This window comes from Ptychodera flava, chromosome 5 (assembly GCF_041260155.1).
Source record: "Ptychodera flava strain L36383 chromosome 5, AS_Pfla_20210202, whole genome shotgun sequence".
NCBI classification, from domain to species: Eukaryota; Metazoa; Hemichordata; class Enteropneusta; family Ptychoderidae; genus Ptychodera; species Ptychodera flava.
Genome location: NC_091932.1, coordinates 46,390,200 through 46,417,176, shown reverse-complemented (window position 1 = coordinate 46,417,176; position 26,977 = coordinate 46,390,200). Strand labels below are relative to the sequence as shown.

Below are 26,977 nucleotides of genomic sequence, written 5' to 3'. Positions count from 1 at the left end.
TGTTGCAAAATCAATCTGTTTGTCTTACATCAACGGACTTGTACAGAAAAAGGGACCGGTCCCCCTATTCCAACTTTCGAAAACAGGATGACCCCCATTCAAACTTTCGAAAACAGGGTGACCCCCCTGCGCGCGACAAAGGTAAAACAAAAATTGGAATTAAATTGAATAATCCAGTGTGTGTATATATATATATATATATATATATATATATATATATATATATATATATATATATATATATATATATATATATATTATGAATGTTTAAAATATACAAAAAAATTATATATATATATATATATATATATATATATACATATATATATATAATATTTTTGGTATATTTTAAACACTCAGTCATACTGTATTTTAATGGAATTGTAGTCATGTCAGTTGTAAGATACGAACTTAAAAGTGTCCATTCTAAAGTTTGAATACAGTATATTGAATGAGCTGTGAATGTACTCCACTCTTTTTATGCATAACCAGATGTCCAGAACTGTTGTAAGAAAAATGTGATTGTGAAATATTAGTGCATGTTGCCTTCTAATACTGAATTCTCACAGAGAACAGAAAAGTATCAGGAACTTGTCATGCTTTTCATATGACCAGCAGATTTCATAATGATCAGTACACTGCGCAAAACAGACTTTCACTTTACAGACATCAAGATATTTCTGACATATATCTCTGATATGTTAATTTACTGCGACCGAAAGGGGCGCCGAAAAAAATTAAACATCCAGATATCTCTGACATACATAATATCTGATATATGAAAGTCACGCAGCTGAAGGGGATGCTGAAAAGTATTATTTTATATTTTAAAGAAATGCGCCCGAAGGGCGCGCCGAAAAATTTTAAACATACAGATATCTCAGATGTATGTCTGATATATTACGTTTTGCACTAGGACGGGGATCTGAAAAATATGTCTTATTATCATTAAAGTTACGCGACCGAAGGGCGCGCTGAACGATGCAACTGAATAATGAAATTTGTGGCTGACACAATGCATTTTATGTAATTATGAGCCTTGTCGAAATTAAAAAACACACTGACACCCTACCCCCCCCCCCCCCATTGGGCATTTCAAAACATGGTGACCCCCTATCACCAAAGTCAAAAACAGGGTATGAAATTGAATGATGAAATTCATGGCTAGCACGATGCATTTGATGCATTTTAGGCAAGTATGAGCCCGCGTCATATTTAAAAAACACTGACCCCCAATAATATTGGACATTTTAAAATACATGTAGGTGACCCCTTCACCAAAGTAAAAAAACAGGAGACCCCATGAATCCACCGGTCACCTAGGCCAAAGAAACTGACCAGTCCCTCATTCCCGCTAATTTTAAAAGTATCCCCGAAAGTATCTTGTGCGAATTATCATATCCAAGCCCTCCCCCAGTATATTTGGTCACAGTGCAAATTCGAAAGAGTTATTTCTGCCATAGTAATGAAAGATACTGGGCCACGCCCCAAATGAAATGGGAAAATTGGACATTTGGTATATTGGAAATTGAAAAAACGGAAATGTGCATTGTGGGAAATTGAGTTTGTCAGAGAGAATTTGAATGGGCGCAAAGTTCCATCCTCTGTATACACACCCACGGCTCGAAATAAACGTTTTCGCCTGGTAGTCCCCATGGGCTACCATTTCAGGGCTCGAATTAGCGGTAGTCCCGCGTCCACAGACTACCAACTTTTCCCTGGGGCAACCAAAATCCATGAAATGGTAGCCCATACGGACTACCAAAAGCCGGGACATAAAATTCAGCCAGTATTTGGCGTGCAATGGCCAATATCTGAACTGACGTACTTGAGTGACAGGCACTGGAAGTGATGGTCAATGAAAACGCATTTTCATTGCAATTGGATCATAATGTATCAATCACAGACAATATGTCTCCTCCCAACAGAAAGCCCATGGTCTATTTTAGCACTGCTACAGTATATCTAGTCTCGACGTGCTGAGAAAGTCATGGTCGTTGTCATGATGACTATCAAAATTTTCATACAACTCTGAGAATGAAACAAGTTGTCAATAGATTACCAAGCTTTGAGTATCACTGTTGTCCATTAGGCCAAAATAATAAAGATCGTTTCTGTCAGCTGGTCACCGCGTGCGTCATTTCAGAACCTGCGCGTCATGGCTTTTTTTTTTGGGGGGGGGGGGGGTTGTTACATAGTGATCAGTACAGCTATCCTTGATATCCCTGTTTGCATGTCCAAAAATGCTAAACAGAAAACGGAAGTATTATGCAGCCAATGATAAATTACTAGAAATTCACTTCATGGGCAGAATCTTGCAAAATCGCTTTTTCTTGTCTGGTTAGTGAAAAACAATATCCCTGAACTAAAATATGCATGGGCTACCAGCCATTGTCACTTGGTTAACAACTTCAGAAAATGGTAACCCAAGTGGAATACCAGGGGAAAACGTTAATTTTGAGCCGTGCATTTCATGGATTTTGGTAGCCCCAGGGAAAAGTTGGTAGTCTGTGGACGCGAAACTGCCGCTAATTTCGAGCCCTGACACCTATACATATGTAGTATACATACCCGTTTCCTATATTCAATCTCAGCCCAAAGATTTTAAATTTAGAAATAGGCCTAAGAGTTTATAATCAAGATGATAAAACCATTAGAAAATTGAAAATATAGTTACATTTTGATTTTCTTTTTTGAACATGCAAATTGGTTTATTGGTTGGAGGAAACGTGCCATGGATTACAATACTTGACGATGACAGTTTTGTTTTAACATCTTCTGAAATTCTGTCATTTGTCTTGTCAGTGTGATCTGTCCATGTCGCATGCAATCATACCAGCGTATTATTTATTGGTCAACATACAAGAGATGATATGCATGTATCGACAGAGTGTCTTCACTTATCTAAAATCAGTGAACAATTCAAAAAGCAAAATGTAACTGAAAATTAATTTTAAGAGGCTTTGGAAAGACAAGAAGGGTGCATGGAAATGAAAAAGTTACATCCCAAAAGGTTCTTGCTGATACTGATAGATTTTTTTTCTTCCACATTAGCTTGCCAGGTTTTTTTTACAGAACTCATCTAAGGCAGAATTTTTTTTCCCCTTGTATCTGCTGGGATTTTTTTTTCTCGAAAATCTTCCAGACCCCCAGGATATCAAATGGTCAACCCCTTAGTAAAAATGTCGGGCCCGACAGACACATCTCTGCGACATTAGCCCACAGGTGTGAACATGTTAGCTGAAATTGTTAAAAACTATCAAAGGTGCCAAGTCATGCTCTGCACAGTTCGAGCAAGATTGTTTTTAAGGTGTTTCGGACACTAGTAACGATACACGACGACACTGCACAATGTGGATCATATATAGACACGCTCATGAGTAAGGCTAAAATAGCCGGTATCAACAAGCTAAATGTTAGTGATTTCGGGACTCTAATATCGATAAGACAGTACTACACTCTTAAAATATCTCGACAGCCCGGGTCTGCGAAATCCGCGATGTTTACTCGATAAATTTCGGCAATTGCGGGATTCTAATATCGATACCGGACGGAACTAGATTAATTTGCATTCAATTTATGTCTCCTCACGCCGGGTCTGCGACTATTTTGATTCTAGGCCTATATGCCTTTATTGTGTATCTCGTTTACTCGCCTTGACATGCTGAGAAGTACTGGGAATCTTCAAAGTAATGACTACACGAGACGTTCAGAGTTCGCTGGTACTATAGACTTTATTTTTCGGTAGATAAGCTTGGCAGTTGCAATCGCCCAAGATGCGCTTCTGCCATAATCAAAATGTCTTGGGTCCGCTGTGTTCCTCTTTCCAATGTTCGTTGAATTGTCTTATAATATGCCTTTAAACATTTTTAAGGCGTGGCTTTGACCTTATAGGTATGAATTATGGGTAAAATGGTACATCCAATCATGAATACAAATCTAACAGTTAATGTTCAAACGTCACTTTTACATGTTGCAAAACCCATCATGTGAAATTCCCGTGTTCCTATTTTCATCACTTAAACATATAACACGATTGGAACTAATTTAGGATAATTGGATGGTGAAGTAAGGTCGTTTTAACCTGAAATGTAAGCTCAATTGTTTTTCTTTTTACGTTACACACTTGTTTTATGAGTAATTACAACATTCAGCTATATGGCATCTAATACTTTTGAGAAATTTGAAAAATAAGTTAAACAAATTATCCCAAATTAGTTCCAATCGTTTACAAAGGTGACAATTGCAATGTCATTTGAACTACTGGAGGAATCAATTACATCTTACATCTGTAAGGAAGCTTCAAGTATACATCAGTGTACAGCTGATACAATGTCAATACTACCAACTGGGGATGAGATCTGATTATGATCCCATGAAGCTTCAAGTATACACATAGATGTATACTTACAATTTTCTTGAAAAAAATAATGCTTTCTATGATAATATATGAATAATATCTCTGACACATTGAAATTGGTGGGATTCAAGTTGATGACCTTGCCATTTGGCACGGAGTATTAATGTGATATTCACGATGGCTTACATCTATTTGAATATATTCCAATACATTGTACAAAACACAAGAGACACACACAGATCATCCCACAATATGACAGAGACAGAAATACATGTAATGTTGTATAAAAGCATGTTAGGAACTTTTATTTACCATTAAAATATCTGTATTACATTGTAAAAGAGTGATACACAATCAACCAAGTGTTCTTACATATGCAGGCCTTGGAAAACAATAACATATATTTTACTTAATTACAAAGGTGACAATTGCAATGTCATTTGAACTACTGGAGGAATCAATTACATCTTACATCTGTAAGGAAGCTTCAAGTATACATCAGTGTACAGCTGATACAATGTCAATACTACCAACTGGGGATGAGATCTGATTATGATCCCATGTAAATCAGCATGCAGTATTGTGATAAAAGTCTTTACTGTGTAACAAGAGAATTTCACAATACACAGCTTTAATACTTGGCTGCATATTTTTACAGGCATACCAATGAGCACATAAAGCCTAAGACTGATCATTGTACATAATCTGAAATATTCTGAGGAAAATGATGCATCATACCTATAGCTGCATAAAACAGGTTCACAAAGTTTTCAACACTCAAACATGTTGTTTTTAACCAACTGTACTGGGGTCCACTTGACCTATTCAAAGTATAGGTTGAAATGTTTAGGGGAAGAAGAGTTATGCCAAAAAGTGACCTAGCGGCTGACAGAGTCCTGCTGTGGTGTGCAGAGAATAACTACCGGTATGTGTGAGACAAATGTGTTGATGAATAATGTACTTGTCGGTTTCAGTGAGTGTTTTTCCAAGAATTTTGGAAAGGTGGGACACCCTAATCCATGATGGTTAAAATAGGGGGTCACCGAGTGAGTGAAGCAAAGCAAAGTCACTGAAGGGAAAAGTACTAGGGGGCGTTTTCCAATTGATAATCAATGTCATGAATACATTCATTTCAAAACAACATGGAAACTATCTTTTAATGGTTTGTGACATATTGGTATCATTAAAAGTTTTTATTTGTAAGCAAGCGTAATGGCAGCTGATAAAGCTCAGCTGTGTTATGTAGAGACTACCTATTTCTGACACTTATGATGAAGAGGGTGGAAATCTTTGATAGCTCATTTAAGGACAGCTGTAAAAATACACAATGTCACAATAAGATCATCCGTAAGAACATGTCTGCCAAATATTAAAGCTATCAGATGAGCAGTTTTTGAGAAACAAAGTTTTTCACAAAAAATGGCAAAAACGGCCCCAAATAATACATGTTTGAGTCATGGCTAAGGACATGAAAAATTGTAACAAAATGGTCGCCATGCGGCAATATTGGATCATATTGTAACACAAATTGATGTGCATATGTGTGATATAGGTCAATGTCCTTGTACCAACTTTGAATAAAATTGATGTTGAAAGTGCCCGATTTTTGGCTCCGTACATGAAATAATTATAATCAAAGTGAGCCTTGAGTGGACATCGTGGTCATCAGTATGTATTAGGGAGATGGTGCAGTGGCAAAGAATGTGAAATTTTCAGAAGAGTTACTTTCAGAATGTGCTTAGGAATACAATTCAGAATAACATTCAGACACTCACTATGTGAGATAATATTCTGTATATTCCAGAAGAGTCCTTTCAGAATGTGCTTTAGAATACAATTCAGAATAATATTCAGACACTCACTATGTGAGATAATATTCTGTATATTCTAGAAGTAACAAGTCATTGACAATGACATAGTCCCCACTTGTAATAGGAGTATTAGTCTTGATGGGGCAGGGAAATGAGGTCATTAAGAAGTATCACTGGAGTGTATATGTTCAGATCTATGGACACATAGGTCTATGTCATTGTTCCCATTTTGAAACAAGAGGCATGTCTAAGTTATGGTTCTAAATCGGGAAAAAAGATCAGACCTCCAGCTGTATTGGCCTGCCAAGAAATACATATGTGCATAATAAATGAGGTACAAGATGTGACATCTTAAGGTCTACTATCCTATAAAAATTGAAGCGTAAAGAACTTGTGGTTACTGAGTTATGCATATATATGCATATTCAAGGTCAAAGGTCATCAAGGTCACGTGACATTTTGCGAAAAAAACCATTGTATTGCTAATTAATCCATATATGCCAAAATTCAGACCTCTAGCTCTATTGGCTTGCCCACAATTATATATGGGCATAATTAATGAGGTAAAGCATGTGTTGTCATAAGGTCTCCCATCCTACTACAGTGGAATTTGATCGAGTGTCCGTTTTGCCTTGCAGAGCTCGACAAGTCTACATGTTGCTTATCCTTAGAAAAGTAAACATTTGCAACAAATTGAGTATTTGGTGTTAGATTACAGCGCACGCGGCGAACGTTTCCCAGACACTGTCTCGTCTATAATAATGACAGTCGTTTCAGCATGCCACAACAAGCTTGACACCGCACTATAGCTATAGCACATCATCAAAGTTTTCTTTCAGCTACAGCTTTGTGTACTTTGATTTGGGAAATATAACTCAGACAAAACTCACTGGCATATTTTTCGAGGATCTATATCTCGAGGAAAGTCCTCAACATCAACCGGACTGACTCTTGGCGTTTATTACAGTGAAACATTGTATTTTTTCAGCAAGGTAAAGAATATTTTGAAGGCAGAGAGATATCATCGTCCTCCCCTCCATGCTAACCCGTTGCCGTGTATGATGCCGTCCGGGAAATTAAGTGCCAAAATACGGTGAATTATTTCAGAAACACTTGGTGTGTTATTCAATGGCACAAAATGTACCGTGTTGATTGAATTGCACTTGCCTGTGCAAAATCAACACTTTTCTTCAAGTCTATTTTGTAGCTCAGAGAATTGTCAATTCAGAGAGAAGTGTCAATTGAGAAAGTTTCATTTAGCTGAGACAAAAGAGAAAGCGGGATTAAAGTTTCATTTAGGAGTGTTTAGCATTTTCTGGTTGACAATATTCAGTGTTGTATCGTGTCAAACTTGTTGATAGAGTAGACTGCACTCGCAATGCTACAGACTGCATGCTGAAGGAACTGTTGTCGTGATTGCTGACATCGAGAGGAGAAGAAAGGTTTTTTTTTTAAAGAATTTACTTGTTTCTTCATAAAGTTCCCAATTTAAAGTAAACACCTAAAAGAAAACTGGTGAGGTGCATGTAGTGCAGTGTTATGCTTGTTGTCAGTGACATGCTGAAACGACTGCAGTGATCGTGACGAGACAGTGTATGGGAAACGTTTGCCGCGCGCTGTAATCTAACACCAACCAAAGACGAAGACTCAATTTGTTGCAAATGTTTACTTTTCTAATGATAAGCAACATGAAGACTCGTCGAGCTCTGCAAGGCAAACCGGACACTCAATCAAATTCCACTGTAAATATAAAGGACATTTGTGGTTACTTATTTATTGACATAATCGTGTATTTTAGGTAAAAGGTTATCGAGGACACATGACATTTTGTCAAAAAATTTCTATCCTATAGTCTGTCCCTATATACTAAAAATCATACATTTACCTCTATTGGCTTGCTCAAAATTAGATATGCACATAATTAATGAGGTACAATATGTGGCGTCATAAGGTGTCCCATCATACCAAATATGAAGGGTGTAGCACTTGTGGTTCCTGAGGTATGGACAAATATGTATATTGAGGTCAAAGGTCATTGAGGTCACGTGACATTTTTTCAAAAAAATTGTATTGCTAAGTTATCCCTACATACCAAATATCAGACCTCTAGCTCTATTGGCTCGCTCAAAATTAGATATGTGCATAATTAACGAGGAACAATATGTGGCGTCATAAGGTGTCCCATCATACCATATATGAAAGGTTTAGCACTTGTGGTTACCGAGTTATGGACAAATATGTATATTTGAGGTCAAAGGTCACGTGACATTTTGTCAAAGCGTATGAGATATCTGCATGAACGGATGGACTCACATGGATGGACTAACGGACTGACATGACCCAATCTATGAGCCCCCTGGACTTTATCTGTGGGGACTAAAAACTGTGTCACTGCATCCTTTTTGCAATATGAATACGATGAGAAACTAAATTTTTATTTTTCTTGGCCTTATACATGGGAGTCTATGGACTGCCTTATACATGGGAGTCTATGGACTGCCTTATACATGGGAGTCTATGGACTGCCTTATACATGGGAGTCTATGGACTGCCTTATACATGGGAGTCTATGGACTGCCTTATACATGGGAGTCTATGGACTGCCTTATACATGGGAGTCTATGGACTGCCGTATACATGGGAGTCTATGGACTGCCTTAAACATGGGAGTCTATGGACTGCCTTATACATGGGAGTCTATGGAGGTGAAAACTAAAAAGTCCTCTAACACGGCCAAATTTGATCGCATTGTGAAACAAATCAACGTGCATCTGTATGAGGTAGAGTACTATCCTTTTACCAAGTTTGAACGAAATCGCTCCAGGCGTCTCTGAGATATCTGCGTGAACGAAAAAAGTCATAAAATATGCAAATGAGCAATTAATTAATAAGCCACACCCACCAAAATCTAATCAGATCTAAGTCTCATCATGATAATACCAAATACCAAATTGCATGACATTGGACCTAAGGGTTCTTAAGTTATGAGTGGAACAAAATCTGTCTACGGACGGACGGACGGACGGACGGACAGACCAATGGACAGACGGACACACACACAGACATTGTGGCGACATAGGACACCTTTGGTGCTTCGCACCACGGTGTCCAATAACAAAATGGCTGTCATGCCGGCATATTGGATCATTTCGTGAAACAAATTGACGTGCATATGTATGATATAGGTCAATGTCCTTGTACCAACTTTGAATAAAATCGGTTGAGATGTGCCTGAGTTATGGCTCTGCACATAAAAAAATCGTAACAAAATGGCCGCATGGCAGCCATATTGGATCATATCACAAAACAAATCAATTTGCATATGTATGATTTATGAAGTAATCCTTGTACCAAGTGTGAGTGAAATCGCTCCAGGCATCTCTGAGATATCTGCGTGAATGGACGCACGCATGCATGGACAGACGGATGCACGGACATGGCCAAACCTATAAGTCCCCGGACGGTGTCCATGGGGACTAAAAAAATGACAAGAATTGCCTCAAAATACAAATTTGCATATTTCACTAAAATTTGAACAATTAACCTAACTGAGGTCACCCCAAGTGAAATGCATATAAAATTTCAAAGCAATCAGATAAGCAACTTCAGAGAAATAGATTTTGTGACCAAAAACAGCAAAAAAATACCTAAAATATAGAAATATGCAAATTCTGCACGAGTATCAAATTTCAAAGCAACCAGACAATTTATGTGATTTCAGAGAAGAGCGCAATTGTGATGGATGACGGACGGACGGATGATGGACGGAGGGAGAGATGGGCAATGACGTAAAATCAGCCCATTTGATAAGCTCCGCATTGCTGACAGCAGAGCTAAAAGGCTGACAAACAACAATACATATCCACTCATTAGATTAGCTCTGCTTTGCTGATAGTGAAGCTTAAAAGCAAATTCACCCCCAAAAATGCTAAAAGTTGACGGATGACCAACAACAACACACACCTACCAGGGTACACAAGATAGGCTCATTCACACTAACTGCAGAGCTAAAATAGAAAACAGTTTGATTCCCTGTCTGTTCTTTTAAAGTTATATCCATTAGAATACAAATAAACAAGTGATGATTACATATATAAATCTCTATTTTTCATAAGCTTGTCTGACTGCTAAAGGTGAATTTTGTTGAAATATTTTCACTTATTGCAACATACACCTTCGAGAAAATGGGACAGGCAACTGCTGTGGTTTCTTTGTGTAATCTTAGTAATATTGAAATATATTAAGTTTATTTGCCAAGCGGTCCCCAACAACAATACTTGGTACTTAACATTGAATCTCATGAACGATCAAACTGATGTTCTGAATATGTACACTTTGCTCTGGCATAGCGCGTTGCGAGTAATGAGGGTCGATGATTGCAAGCAATAGTTTTTATCTCCAAAGCCAACTTCAGATGTAGTTTTGAGCTTTTTTTCTTGATAATGGAATGTGACTTGGTGTGCTGTATTCATAAGTTAGTCCCATTTGCAATAATCTGCAACATTCTCTGTATCCTTTTGTCCACAAGTTGACATTGCCTGAAATCCATATCGCACAAGCTTGAAGATATATCTCCTAGGGAGCCATCATTAGTTACAGCCTGGGGGTCAGATGAATGTGAAGGGGTCACCCAAAATATTGAAAGCTATAAGGGGGGTTATTCAAAATGTTGAGAGAAAGAAGGGGGGGTTATTCAATTTTTGGTGCAAATGTATTGAAACACCTCTCAGATTGCCTACTTCACACATCAATTTCTACAAATTTTAACTCAGTAAAATTACACATTGAAAATACCTCTTAGATTACACCAAACTGCACCAATGCACACTACAATTTCTCAAACTTTTCCATGCAAGGGAGGGGAGCAAGCCAAGCGGACACTTTCCCCATCAGCCCTGCATGTTCTTCAATCTGTACTTTCAAAGTCTACCCTGTCGGATATCCTAGTGAGGACCCTGTTATGATACCCATACATACAACAAAACTGTATGTGGTTGTACACTGGTTATAGTGTAACTTTGACATCTATGTTTTGTTGTGACTTTGAATTTCATTTTGTTGGTTTCACCTTGTTCAACCGTCATGAGATAACCAATGATTATCTCGCAGGGTACACAAGGATTTGAATGGTCTTTCCTCTTGCTGTATTTATGTAAATTGTAGAAATACATGTATTGAAATTTAACTTTCAAAATTGAGTGTGGGGGTCAGTCAAAATTTCCATGTAAGGGAGGGGGGTTACTCAAATTCATCATGGTTTGGGGGGTACTCAAAATTTAGAGTTTCCGACGAAATTCCTCCAACATCTCCTCTCCGACCTGTACTCCGTAAATAATGACAGCTCCCCATGAAATTTGGGCTCCAGTTGCTGTAATTTTTTGATGAATTTTTCACAATTTCTTTTGATATCAACTCCAGTTTTTTGTTCTTCTTCTGGAAGCTCATTGGGAAACAAAGTGTATCATACATGTGCACATTGCAATGTTATTGACAAGTATATGTAAATCTGGGTCCTGATTGACATGTACACCCTCTGGAGCAGAAAAAGAAGTTATAATGGAATGTTTATAAACAATCATCACAAGTGACAACTAGCTACAGGTCCGTTACTATACTACAGAGATCACCATGATACTGAGGGGAGGCATGAAATAATAATTGTCTTTTCTCAGTGCTCTGAAAGTTGAATTTTTCCTCTCTATGAGCTGGATATATAATTATATAATTATATATCCAGGTATATAATTATATACCTTCAACAGTTCTGTACTAGCTGTATCTGATGATGCTTAGTATTGAGGGTTTTGTCTGTTAAGTTGGCCACTCTTTATCTGTGGTAGGTGCTATGGTTTAGGAGACTCTGATCCTAACATACACAAATCTGTGTGCTGAGCAGTGTAAGGGTGCACGTCTCTCCACCATACTGACTAATAGGAAATCCTCTACCAAATGGAGGTGCAATCCCACTGTCTTCATCTTGAGACAACTGTCCCTGGTGGTTGGTTCCTTTCTTTGAATGGTAAAATGCTGCCTTATAGTCGGTTTTGGATTTATCCTGCTTCCTCTTCTGCATGGATATACACACCTGTTCCCTAACATAGTAATAATAATAAACTCATGGAAGATAATCATGGACAAATCATGGAAGATAATAATTTCTCTTCACAAAAAGTTAGTTTATTTGTGTGTCACATATCCAAGAATTCTTGTGTAAAGGACCAATAAATTTATTTTTCTCTCCGCTATATGCATGTTTCTCTAACCTAGACATCTAAACCATACTTTTTCCTTCTTGCTCATGTCATATGTAATACAATGTAGATTGGCAACAACCAATGTCCTGCACAGTTTAAGAATGAGGATTGCTGTCACATGCATGCTGTGTATAATTCAGGATGAATTAGTGTAAAGCTGATGTACACTACATAGTTGCAGCTGGCAATGTCAATTAAAATACAGACATGTATCACTAATATTTTTGTGAACCTGTGATTCTAAATAGTATTCTTGTAATTGTAAACATACTAGACATGTGTATAGCTATAAAGACAACTAACATAAAACACTTTGTGCATTAAGTTCCATTTAAGATACCAGTTCCAGCACATCTTTGCAACAGCCACTTGTGTATATGTATATTGTGTATATATATACTGTGGTGCAAGGACTAAAATGGAAATTTACCTGTTGTTTGATCATTTCCATTCATCTTTCGTAATTAATGTCATGATCCAAGTCCAATCCAAAGCCCTCCACTTTGTCTTTAATGCTCTTTGTCAAGGTCAATGGTATTTGTCATCCTTGATATTGCACAGCATTCACTGCTGATCCTGAATTGTAAACACATAGACTCATGATTACTTATAACTCTTTAAATAACAATGATAACCGGAATGATTAAAATACATTTGGTGATGGGATGTACTACAATGAATTGCAAACACTCTGTATGTCCTTAACCCTAATGATGATAAGCATTAGACACATGTAAACATTCTAAATCACGTGTGCATACCAGATGTATTCTCTCATTGGAATATACTTCATCATAACAGTTTTATGGATCCTACGAATGAAGCTACATGTATTGAATGTCTAGTCATGTGCATTTATCATATCATCTGCATTTCACTAGGCAATTCATAGAGTGCCAAGTGGCAAGAAAATTTTTTAGCAAATTCAGCTAAATAAGAGAAAATAACTTTACCAAAAATGTGTAAGCAATGATTATCACAACAAAGTTACTGATTAAATAGTATGGTAGAGGTGTAATACATTTGATCTACTCAAGAGGGTATTTTAAAAAAAGGACTACAAATGTGTATGACAACAGCAGTGTTTCCGCTGCCATTCGCAAGAGCGTGAAATGGCAAATGAAATGTCTGCAGATTGGGAAATATTTTTCAACTATCCTTCGCCAAACTGGTCTGTGCTATTTTTCAGGGGGCTGATCGAGAGTGCAGTTAAAGCCGCACTTTTCAATCCCAGGTTCTCGCATTAGTGGAGTTCTTCTCCCAGTCAAACACTTGGCCAGTACGATGTTTGATTTCTATAACATTAATTACACAAACTGATCTCAACCTTTTATCACCTTTTGCTAATCCTGCAAACAGAGTTTATACAAGCGTTTGATTGACGGTCAGTTTAAATCGCCAACAGTCACAACAAACACTCGAATTTCCTAAAAAATTGTCTTCTAGTCGCGTTAGACTTTTAATATAACCACAGAGTCCGATCGGCAGCAACTTCACGCTGACCGCTTGGCAGTCTGTCTGCCTTCTTGTGGCCGGGGAAAACTAAAAAGTGGCATTTTCTGGAGCGTGTAACCTTGTGTTGACTGTTTGGTGTCCACTAACACAATGAACGCTGCTATAGCTTTGCGTCCTTTTAAAGGGAGGCTCCACCTTTAAAAGGCAGAGAGACTTTTCAACATCCCTGGCTGGTCATTCTTTCCTTGCTTTAGTGTGCAGTCTCAGAAACTATTATAATCAGTAACTTATGAAGTTATATGCCATGCTTTCAGATGGCTGCATGCAATGACCTTGTTATTTTATGACAAGTGCTTTGTAAACAATGCTTTAACATAGTCAGGAAATACTGATTGCAGTATATTTTCAAAAACTAAGCAGACAACAGCAGCCAATGACAGCAAGGGTGGTGAATAAAATGAAACCAGTGTTTCAAAAACGTCACCGTAGGACACTACTGCAGCAAACTCAGAGGCAGCTATTAATGAGCACAGTGTGGTAAACTGTCAATTGGATGACGTCCTGAGCCAAACTTCATGCAAATGTTATAACCTATGCAAATACAATGACCCAGGCCTATCCCCAAACAATTACTCAGCATCGCAGGTGACTCTGGACTATCCAGAATACACATACAGGTACCTGCTATGGAAGATGACCCAGGCCTATCCTGAATACAATACAGGTACACATTTTGAAAATGACCTGGGCCTATCCTGAATACGATACAGGTACAGACTGTTTGTATTAATGATAGGCCTTAGTCATCTCCCATTTTGTATTCTATATAGGCCAGCTGATTCATCATACATGTACATACTGTGTGCATGTATGTGTATTGGCTTAGGCCATCCTCCATTGCATATATTATGTGTATTGTGGATATATGTCTGTGCCATCTTCCATACCATGTGAATGCATTTGGATTGAGGATAGGCCCGGGTTATCTTCCATACTGTGTACATGTATTTGTGGATATAGGCTGGGGTCACCTCCTGCCATGATGTGTACACGTACTGAGTAACACTGTATTGTGGATAGGCATTGGTCATAATATTTGCATGAAGATATGCCCAGGATGTTGTCCTGTTGAATGTTTACTACGCTGAACAACAAGCAGCACACTGCGACATGCTAAGTCGTGTTCGAGTACAATTAAGCAAAAAAGATAATTGCACAGGTTGTCCGCAGAGTTGCAGGGTAGTAGTAGTTACAAAAAAGAAAGTGTACCAGGAATAGTTTGTTGAATTTCCATGACTAGTGTTTTAATAAGAGAAGAGTCAGCTTTTTTTTTCTGTAAGACATATAAAGTGGCCAGACAGGATATTTTAAAATACATGTATACACCCAGTTTGATTTTGAAACTATTAAGCATTTACTGCTTGGAGTACACCTTCTTTAAGTGAACAGTTGGTTTAATAATCAGACTCTGTGATTGGAGAACTGAAAGCACTTGATGATTGAGGCAGAAGCTATGGATCTTTCAAAGGAAACATCTTGAAGTTACCCTGTCAATGATGCAATACTTGTAATACATCTTGATACATTTACAAAAGTGCAAAATTAAGTCACATAAGTGTGTGGCACACAGGAAATAAAATTTGTTGTGAATGTTATTAAGAAAGCAGTTTGTTCCATAAAAAATAGTTGTTTATTTTCATTGCCACTAATTATCAGTCGGTCAGGATGAGTCCTACTTAAATTTTTAAATCACAAATGTCCAATGGACCTGGTAATGTATTACCTTGAATAGAAATGATTATTGGACCAGTTTAATGTCATCTTGCCACTGTAGCAACTGATAGGACCCACCTGAGTATATATATACAACTGTCAGTTGGATAAAAATCATAAATGCAATTACATGTAATTTTGATGGCTATAGTTCTGGCTAATCAATTTTGGTCTCAATTAGCCAGAATGGTTTAAGGGAAAATTTACCCAGTGGAAACACTGAACAGTGTAAGTACAAACCTGTGCCACAGCACATTGTCCATTGTCTTAGGAAAATAAATATATTGATGAAAGATTCCCTCAATTCCACAGGTTTTTGCTCTGCATTGATGACAACACCATCATCTCTGTTCAGTGTTGGCTCTCTGCATAGCCACACACTGTGTATATGCTTTGCAATGGAGGATGGTATTGTCACTATGTTGCTTTTCACCTGGTTGTCATTGCCCAGTATGCACTGCCTCAGCAAGGGATCTTGAATCTGATTGGGTGAAAAGAAACATTAACTTGAATCATGCAATGTAAATATTATCTCCTGCAAATTGCTGACATTAGTTTACATCAGTTCATTCTAAAACATGGCTTTTTATATGCAAGATAAGACAACTTGATTGTTTATGACTTCTGTAATTTTAATTAAACCTTCCATCACTGGTATAACTTTGCCCTAAACCCATTGTAATCACTGGTGATTGTGGACCTTTTTAAAGGAAACAGGTACATAATGTAGGTCAAGACATGTATTCAAGCAAGTAGCAATATCTTTATATATTTATTTCAAAGAAAGACCAACAGGAACAAGTCACATTAACAGGCTCCATAAAATAAACATAATAATATGAATGCATGAAGTACAATAAACAATAAACAACAAACAACAAACTATATGAAACCATTAAAAATGTACAAATTTAAGCATGGCATTCTGACCAAGCATCTGAAACTTTGACAAGATAAAGTCACTGTGTTGTCAATGGCAGGGTTGGAAATGCACGATTCATTTAAAGTAGCCATACATCTTTGAAGAGCCAAGTACCTAAAAACATCGAGTTTTATACTGCGAGTTCTTGTACATGTAGTTTACTGAGAAACATCAAAATTAATATGAAACATGATTGGGACAATCATACATATTATTCACATATTTGTATAAAAATATAAATAATCTCCAATGATAAAGAGGCTAAAGGTTAAAACGCTTGCAGAATTATCCATTATTATTTCAGCTGTAAGGATGCTATGTTTGAAACAGAAGAACTTCATGAATTTCATTTGCACTTGCTCTATTTTGTCCTGTTGAATTTTTTGCCAAGGAGATCACACTACAGACGCATATTCTGAAATACTTACATGTATTAAAGTTACGTAGAGAGCATTGAGGGAGTTGATGTTGAAGAAAGTATTACAATTCCGCCAAATAAAACCGAGCATGTGAAAAGCTTAACTGATAACGAACGAGACATGTGCAGGAAATTGAAAATCAAATCTTACCTGATGAAGGATTTTGTCAAAGAGCAGTTATCAATCTTTGATTCTTGTTCCTTCTAAGTTTCACATACATGTACCTCTGAGGCTTTACGCACCAGGTTACGCGAGGTATACTAACAGCTGTAGGCAAATGTCAACGAATACAATGAATTAGAATCTTGCAGATAGTCCTATTCTCACCGTCTGTGTAGTATATGTACTATGTATTGTATAGAGAGACACGGAGGCCGTTGTCACTAGTCTCAAGCATGAGGAGAGTATTTTTATTCTGCACATGCGCACTACAATAATACGTCACTACATGAATATATTAGCATATATTACACTGCTTCCCCTTTTAAAAGAAAAGTGTTACATGCCTGTTTTCTACAAATAAACTACATTGCAAAATCTACAGATCTAATTTCACTACTGGTTTTCTAACTCTATTTGATCTTCTAACTGGTTCAGTAATACACTTGGTTTACTGATGTCTCCTGACTTGGTGTTACTTTGTCAGATTTACAGGTACCATTAACTATAACCGCAGTATTTTCTTTAGGTTTTACATTTGGTATTTCAGTCAGATTTGCTCTAGGCATTTCTTTTACTGACTGTGGACTGAAATCCCTTACGTACACCTTTGATTCACTAGCCATTGGTACACTCATATGTTTGAACTCTGGTTCACTTTCCTCATAGGTTTTCACCATATGATCTGCATGAACCATTTTAGTCGTGGACCCAATTTTGACCATGTAATTTCTAGGTCCTTTGACTTCAATTACAGAGCCTAATAACCACTTATCTAGTTTTGACTCGGCTCTAGGATTTTTCACTCTTACAATATCACCAATTTCAAAATATCTCTCTTGTTTTCTATGACGATCAAACTGCTCTTTTTGTGCATTTTGTTTCTTTTCTACTCGCTTTGCAAGACTGGGTTTTACCAATTGCAATCTAGTACGAAACTGACGTTTGCACATTAACTCAGCTGGACTTACACCTGTTGTACTGTGAGGTGTAGTTCGGTATCTTAACAGAAATCTACCAATTCTACATTTCAGAGATAAAGACGCATCTCCTGCTAAGACTTGTTTAGTGAAGGCTTCTTTTACCAGCCTCACTGCTCTCTCAGCAGCGCCGTTAGATGCCGGGTGATATGGAGCTACTTTAATATGCTGAATGCCATTCTTTTTCATAAACAATCCAAATTCATCAGATGTGAACTGTGGACCGTTGTCCGAAACTAACTGCTCAGGTAGACCATGTTCTGCAAAGATTAATCTCAGCTCATCAATAGTATGATCAGCTGTGATTCTCTTCATAGGTTTTACATCTACCCATTTAGAATGACAATCAACAAGAACTAAGAAATAGTATTTCTTATCTTCACAAAAATCAATGTGAACTCTTTGAAAAGGTTTCATTGGCCATACCCACGGATGTAAAGGTAATTTAGCTGGCATTTGCCTTACTCTTTGACAAACTGAACATGCTTTCACTTTACTCTCAATATCCGCATCAATATTTGGCCACCATACATGACTACGGGCAAGTGCTTTCATGGCACATACTCCAGGATGTTCCCAATGAAGCTCGTCTAACAACCTTTCACGAAACCTCTTTGGAATCACCACTCGAGTACCCCATAAAATACAACCTTGTTCCGTTGACAATTGATCTCTTCTATGATAAAATGGTATGTAGCTACCTTAAGTGCCTCAGACATATCTTTGAAATAACTGGGCCAACCATTCAATACAAGATCATACACTTTGCTAAGAAGTGGATTAACTTTGGTTTCCTTAGCAATATCATCAGCTAAAACTGGGAAACTCTCATCTATTACGCTAACAGCAAATACACTGTCCTCAGCACCTTGTGTGCTTGGACTTGGTAGTCTTGACAACGCATCACAATTTGCGTGTGCTCGTGTGTTACGATACTCTATATCATAGTCATATGCCTGCAGAGTCAGTGCCCATCATTGCATTCTTGCAGCTGCTATGGTAGGAATACCTGATTTCGGACCTAAGATTGCTAACAATGGCTTATGGTCCGTAACCAAAGTGAATTTCCTCCCATACAGGAAATCATGGAATTTCTTAACTCCAAATATCAGTGAAAGTGCTTCCCTCTCAATTTGAGCATAGTTACGTTCACTCGGGCTTAGAGTTCTAGAGGCATACGCTATTGGTCTTTCGTCACCATTTTCAAACACATGTGAGAGAACAGCTCCCACACCATAACTTGAAGCATCACAATCTAACTTTAGCTTCTTATTTGGATCATAGTGTACAAGTAAAGTTTCACTACTTAACTTTGCTTTACATTTTTCATACGCTTTTTGACATTTTTCAGACCACTTCCAGTCAACTCCTTTCTTTAACAATTCATGGAGTGGCTGTAAAGTTGTGGCTAAATTCGGCAAAAACTGATGGTAATACTGTACCATACCTAGAAATGATCGCAACTGTGCGACATTCTTTGGGATTGGAGCCTGCTTAATTGCTTGCAATGACGATTCTACAGGTCTCAATCCTTCACCACTGTATTCTAAACCCAGATATACAGTACTTGCTTTGACAAATTCACATTTCGACAAATTAACATGAAGATTGTTATCACTTAATCTTCTGAGGACTTCCTCTAAAATATCAAGATTCTCATGAACATTATTTCCTCCAATGAGAATATCATCTTGTTTACATACACATTTCTGAATACCCTGTAAGATACAATCCATCTTACTTTGGAAAATCTTTGGTGCTGACTTCACACCATAAGGTAACTTAGTATAGGCATACAGGCCTTTGTGAGTATTGATGGTTAAGTACTTCCGACTTCCATCATCAACTGACAATTGTGCATACGCATGCGTCAAATCTAATCGTGAAAATACCTTTGACCCTGACAATTGAACATACAAATCTTGAGTAGTTGGCAGAGTACATTGCTCATCCTCAACTACCGGATTAATACTGACTTTATAGTCTCCGCATATTCTCACAGATTTATTCGATTTGGGAACGAAACAATAGGACTCGCCCATTCAGAGTGGTCTACTTTAACAATTACACCGTTTTCCTCTAACGTTTGTAACTCTGTTCCACTGCTTCTCTGAGCGCATATGGAACTCTACGAGGTTATGAAACACAGGCTTGGCGCCTTCTTTCACACGGATGTGAGCTTTGTGCCCACGCATACCATCGTAGCTATCAGAAAACACATTGCTGTACTTACGTAAGACTGAATCTAGTTTGTCTTTCGTATTACCGGTCATACAATCACCGCTTTCTTTGTTAGCTTTTTCAGCTACACATGTAAAAATCTTACCCCAATTTAATTTCAACTTTTTCAACCAGTTTCGCCCAAGTAATGTTGGTTTACCAGGGTGATCTACTATTATCAGTGGCAAGTTGACACGCTGACTTTCATAGCTCACTTCGACCGAAATTTCTCCACTAACGGAAATTGTATCGCCAGTGTAGCTTTTCAATTTAATTCCCGACTGTCTCAAAGGAATTTTCCGGAAATTCTTTTCATACTCTGACTTTGACATGATACTGTAGTCAGCTGCCGTGTCTACTTGCATGGACACTGATTTACCATTAACATCCAGTTTTACATAATAACCAGATTTTTCTCCACTTACATTCATATTAATGGAGGACTCAACATGATACACATTACAATTAGAATCATCACTGTCGCTATCTGCTTCAGTGACAGCCTTTACTGATTTTGACTTACCAGACTTCGGCTTTTTACCACTTTTGTTATCTTTGCCCTTTGGTTTCGACTTACAAAATTTCGCAAAATGACCACGTTTAGAACACTTATGACACTCAACATTTTTGTGTGGGCAATCTTTAGCCAAATGATTATTTCCACACCTATAACACTGTATAGTCTTAGAAGAGTCACGTTTGCTTACTACTTTACTGATCGTCCCTTTACTTGAAGTGTCCTTCGCCATTTGATTCGACTGGTGCAGTCCCGCTTCCATCGATATCGCGATCTCGCACGCTTCGACGAAACTCAACTCTGAAATGTCTTTCATAGTCATGAAGTGCTGACGAATTTTCGAGTTGTACAGTCCCGTTACAAGTTTGTCCCGCAAAATTCTGCCTTGACAGCACTCCTTGTAGTTACAGTCCCGCAGCTTCTGCTTCAACGCGGTTATGTAGTCTTGCACCGATTCTCCTGGCTTCTGGTCCCGCTTCAGGAAATGGAAAGCTCCAGCAAGTTCCATCCGCGCTGGATCGTAGTACTTCTCCAAGCACGCCACGATCTCTGCTAGCGACTTGTCTGTTGGTTTTGCTGGCAGGAGTATATCCTCCAACTCCGAGAAAGCCGTTTGACCAATGCAATATAAAAGAGCATCTTTCTTGCTTTCTTCCTCCGTGATGCCGTTGACACGGTAGAACCTCTCCATCCTATTGTAGTAAGACTTGAAAGTACTTTTCGTCTTGTCGAAAGCTTCAGTCGTAGCACGTGTTATTCGGGCGTTGGCCATTATCGCTTGTTTACTTTATCGCTTAAGACAAAGGAATGTACTTGAAAACTTGAACTTTGGGTGACACAGTCTTAAATCTTCAGATTCGCTGAGATTTTCCCCGACTGCACTGCGTAGAACAACTGTTCAAAGTTTTCGAGTTACTTTGAAGTTACTTCTCGCTACTGGATCGCTTCCACTGTTCCGATCCTCTGCCCCAAGTTCCGCTCGACGGCGTGGCACTCTTCCTCGCTAACTGCTTGATAGTCCGAATTGAATCTGCCGCTTTTTCTCCGTTCTCCGACCTCGATTTTGTTCGAAACAACTAACACGTTGCGCGAACAATGCATTTGCACTCTAAGGTCACTGATGTTTAATCCTCGTCGCCACTTGTAGTATATGTACTATGTATTGTATAGAGAGACACGGAGGCCGTTGTTCACTAGTCTCAAGCATGAGGAGAGTACTTCTTTATTCTGCACATGCGCACTACAATAATACGTCACTACATGAATATATTAGCATATATTACAGTCTGTACAATGGATACTCAACTTTCTAATCATAGAAGCTATGATATATGGGTCAAAAGATCAGTAAAATCATACACTCATTCATTATGTATTACCATGCTATAGACATCTCATTTAATTGGTGGAGCAGAACCATGTGACTGACCACAAATACACAGTATGTAATGGTTGTTTGGATGTCCATGAATATAAATAATGCTGCTAACATTGTGACTTTTCATCAAAAATGTAAATCGTCAATTGTACAAAGATCATAATCAATCACAAAAACAAAATGAAGCACTTGTGGCCCAAGTTATACATTTTTTTAAAATCTCCAGATTTGACAAATTTTTAGGGTGGCCATGACTGTGCATTGCTTATTACATGCTTGATGTGAGTGCAAATCAATGAATTGATTTGAAAAGGAACATCCGGGGAGTTAGGGGGTCGGTGAACGATGTACTGACTGGTTTCCATGGTTGCCAAGGCCAGTGAAGCCCTACAATGTTTTCGACATCTAAGTAGACCCTGAATGATAGATGTAAAATATACATGTGCACACTTCTATTTTGACCTTCGTTAAAATCCGTTTGATGCTGGTCAATAATGGTAAAACTGTTTGAAAATGTCCAGCATATAACTAAATGTCATACAGCATTTATAACCAGAGGCATGTAATAAAAATATTGTTGCCTGAATACATGGGTTTATGTGCCCTCGCAGCAGGAAACGATTTGCCATCCTGGTGTCTGGCAAATTGTCACCTGTTCTCTGGCACATAAACCCATGTATTCAGGCAATATTGCACAAGTTCTGGGGCTCCGTAGTCTTTCACATGGGAAATTTTGTAAATCTTGATGATTTTCTAGGGTTTGTTGGTAATATCATGGAAATAACAGGCTCTGCCCCGACCATTGACGTTTATCTATTGGCTTTGGCAAGACTGAAAGCCAAAATAAGCTTGCTAAAGCCTTGTAAATTCTTGACTTTCCTCTCGCCCTTGGCCATAAATGAATAATAATGGTCAGAGCATCACCCATTATTTCTATAACATTAATTACATTAATCATTAATTAATATTGTTAAAATATCTGTGATAAGGGCATTTATGTACAAGAAATTAAATTTTGGAATTTCACCAAATGCACTACATGGATTATATCTGGCCTCTGTTCATTTACCTGCCAGCCTTTCCCCTGAACCGGAAGTTTACAAGGTCCCGTTCGATTGATTTCCCTGAACGCTACATGTAAACATAATTGTAGAGCGGACTTTCAGACCTTCAGAATGAAAATGATTATCAAATCTGTGACTCCATGAAAGTTAAATATGCAATAATTTGCAAAGTTAAATATTAACTATGCACACACCGGAGTTTTTATACACCAGTTTAGCATGGAGCCAGAAATGGTATTTGTTCCTAGCTCCATGAGTGTAGGTAAGGAAACTGTGAACACACACTCATGCTTACGATCCATGATACTGTACAGCATGTAAACCATTTTACTTGACAAAAATTTCGTCAGTGCATGCACTGTCCGAACATAAAGCATACGGGCTCGGCACAGCTGCTTCCGATCCCGTGAGAACAAGCTTGATCTCACCATGGAGGTAATCTCTCCTTCTACCTCCATGATCTCACAGTGTGACCTCTATCCGTATGATACCTCCTGGCCGCTGATGCCATATCGTTTTAATCAAACATCTCTGTACAGTACACTGAATCGCCAGCGTATGTAATGCAATACAGCTCCCGTACGTATGTACGTGTACGTGTTCCACATATGAAAAAAATCTAAGACACGAACACGAAAAAAGAACGTGTGTGACTAAGCAAGTACACTACGTAGCCCTGCGTACAGGTCTGTATTCCCGGCGTTACGGCCTCCGCCACGCCTGAGACCTGTACGCACGGCGATACTTATACAGTGAATCATCAGGTTACCTCAGCTGACGAAAGGGGTAAAACCCCCAGCTCTGCGTGGCAGCAGGGCAATGTTTTACCGGCGTTATAAGGCGGGAGGCCGTATAACCCCGGTAAAACACAGTCCTGCCACGCACAGCTAATATACCCATGCCGTGAATAACCTGCGGTTTCGTGCAACGTTCACTCTTTCGATCCTCGGCGGTTCTAGCGTATGACCATATGTTGACACAACTGTCACACCACATATGATCGACTATACACCGAAATCAGTGCAATGAATATATCAAATTCAGTCAATTCGAGTATAATATGATCGAGCGTACCTCTGCGTGGCAGGGCTGTGAGTCAGTGTGTTCACCGTCCCTCCACCCACGAGGGACGGTGGTGTGTTGAACACACAGTCGACTCGTGGCACGCACGCACAGCTACTAACATATTTTAATTGGCAGTACAGAAGTACTTACGTGGGAGGATGGACTTCACAACTCGAGCAAATAAGTTATCATCAGAGCTGTTACCCTACAACGGTGAGACTTGGCTTGAGTACGATGTAGCCTATACGGCGCCGCGTTGAGTTAACTTTCGCCGAGGCCAAGGGTTTCATTCTGCATCCACAGTACCGGTCACCGCGCCGACCGTGTGCGGTCAGCGAAACATAGGTCCGCTTTACACATGTATATCCTTCCATGACAAGCAATCAAGTACGCCATTCTCAGCTTTATTTCGACAATACGTCAACGAAACTGAATGTTCAAATTTTACAGAATGCTTTATACAATACAAACCAACACTTCTAACACATTAAGCTTTCAATTGTAGTGTTAATTTAGCTTCGCTACACTTCGCGACACTTGTTCTCATTTGCATACAACTTTGTATACCGCTTCTTGATGATGTTTATACTATTGTACTACGAATTTAGACTTAGTGTTATCGGATTATGGATTGGTATGATTTGCCATTATTCTGTAGATGTGGACGTATTCAGAGTGATATTGTTGTATTCCTACGTAAGTTAGACAAATATTAAGAAAAATTATGTATCAGTGATACATTACCCCTATTTATAATTTCTTATAGATGTTTATGATATATTCAGACATATATTTGAACTCATACATAAGTTGACAAATATTAAGGGAAATACTGTATGATGATATAATACTCCCACTTGATTATGTTTTCTATATATGTGCATGATATATTCAGACTGATATATTTGGACTCATACTTAAGTTGACAAATATTTAAAAAAATTATGGCATTAATAATACAATACACCCATTTAATTATTCTTTAGATATGTATGACATATTCCGACTGATTTTATTTTATTTTGACTCACATTTAGGTTGACAGATATCGAGGAAAACACTGTATTCATGGTACAATATTCCCATCCAATTATATTCTCTCGAGATGTTTATGATATTTTCAGAGTTATGTATTCATTTGACAAATATTGGATAAAATACTGCATCAATAATTCAATGCTCCAATTTAATATTACTTTTTAGATATTTTTGATATATTTAGGCATATATTTGACTCATACTTAAGTTGACAAATATTCAGGGAAATATTTATCAATGGTATAATGGTATAATACTCCCATATAATTATGTTTTCTATAGATGTGTATGGCTCCAACTTAAATTGACAGATATGTTCATGACGCAATACACCTATTTGATTATACTTTCTCTAGATGTTTATAGTATATTCAGACTGATATATGTGCATTCATACATTAGTTGACCATTATCGAGAAAAATACTGAATTAATGGTACAATCTTCCCATTCAATTATATTTTTTGGAGATGTTGATGATATTGTTAGATTAATGTATTTAGACGCATACTTAAGTTTACAAATATTGACTACAAAAAATTGTTGTAGGTGTAAATTACCGTGAACCACATACTCGTAATAAATTCATTGACAGTTTTGAAGAAACGCCTCGACCAGATGTCAATCAAAGCGAGAGATTGTATTATTCTTGACGGTGTCAACATTGACACATCTGTTGAGTCTCCATCTGCTGCACAATACGTCACACTTTTGAATATGCGCAATTTTACACAGGTAACTTACACCCCTACTAGAGTCACGGACACTTCAAGTACTGTCATTGATCACCTGATAACAAATATTGTTTTATAGATTGTGGAGCTCTACGCTCTGATATTTCTAATCACTGTCCTATCTTTGGTATTTTCAAACACCTCAATCATGTATTTACACAATATCATAGAACTAAGAAATGTGATGTTAGGAATTACAATAAAATATTTTCTTGGCTGATTTGAGTGATGTATGCTGGCAGTCAGTGTACGAATGCCAGGATGAAAATGATGCGTATGCAAACTTCGATATCATTTTTATGACGTTATGCAGAGACATCTACAGGTGATTTCAGTCTGTTACAGGCATAAATATACATATAAAACTCTTGGCTTTCTAGAGGTTTGCTTAAGTCCATCAACACGAAACATAAATTATTTAGTAAAATGAAAAATGACCCTTTTGATGAAATGTTAAAAACAAGTACACATTATACAGAAACCTACTGACGAAGCTACTTAAATCAGCAAAGAAAAGATATTATATACCAATTTGGTAGTTGTTGCAAATGGTAACACAAAAAGACATGGAAAGATTTAAATGAAATTTTGAACAAATCTCGTAGAAAATGTACCCCAGACATCTTGCATACAAATAGACCTGACCTGTCTTGTCTTTCGAATAACGTTGATATTGCTGAAGGTTTTATGAGTATTTTACCAGTATCGGACCAAATTTGGTCCAAAAATTTGTAGCAACGGGGATTTTCGTCAATATCTGAAAGGCGACCATCTTAATTCTTATTTTTCTTTTGTTAACCGCTTTCGGTCTTTGTAAATGATGTGCTTA

The 26,977-nt window shown here is 37.8% G+C and overlaps 1 long non-coding RNA gene across 1 annotated transcript; it reads right to left on the bottom strand.

Annotated features, from left to right (window-relative positions):
* Nucleotides 1–10,377: 10,377 nt before the first annotated feature.
* Nucleotides 10,378–24,713, bottom strand: LOC139134114 (uncharacterized). Its single transcript, XR_011552720.1, has 5 exons — nt 24,528–24,713; nt 17,145–17,261; nt 15,894–16,134; nt 12,856–13,001; nt 10,378–12,263 (listed from the first exon to the last, which is right to left on the bottom strand). It is a non-coding gene; the product is annotated as an uncharacterized lncRNA (long non-coding RNA).
* Between the last annotated feature and the right edge of the window lie 2,264 nt (nt 24,714–26,977).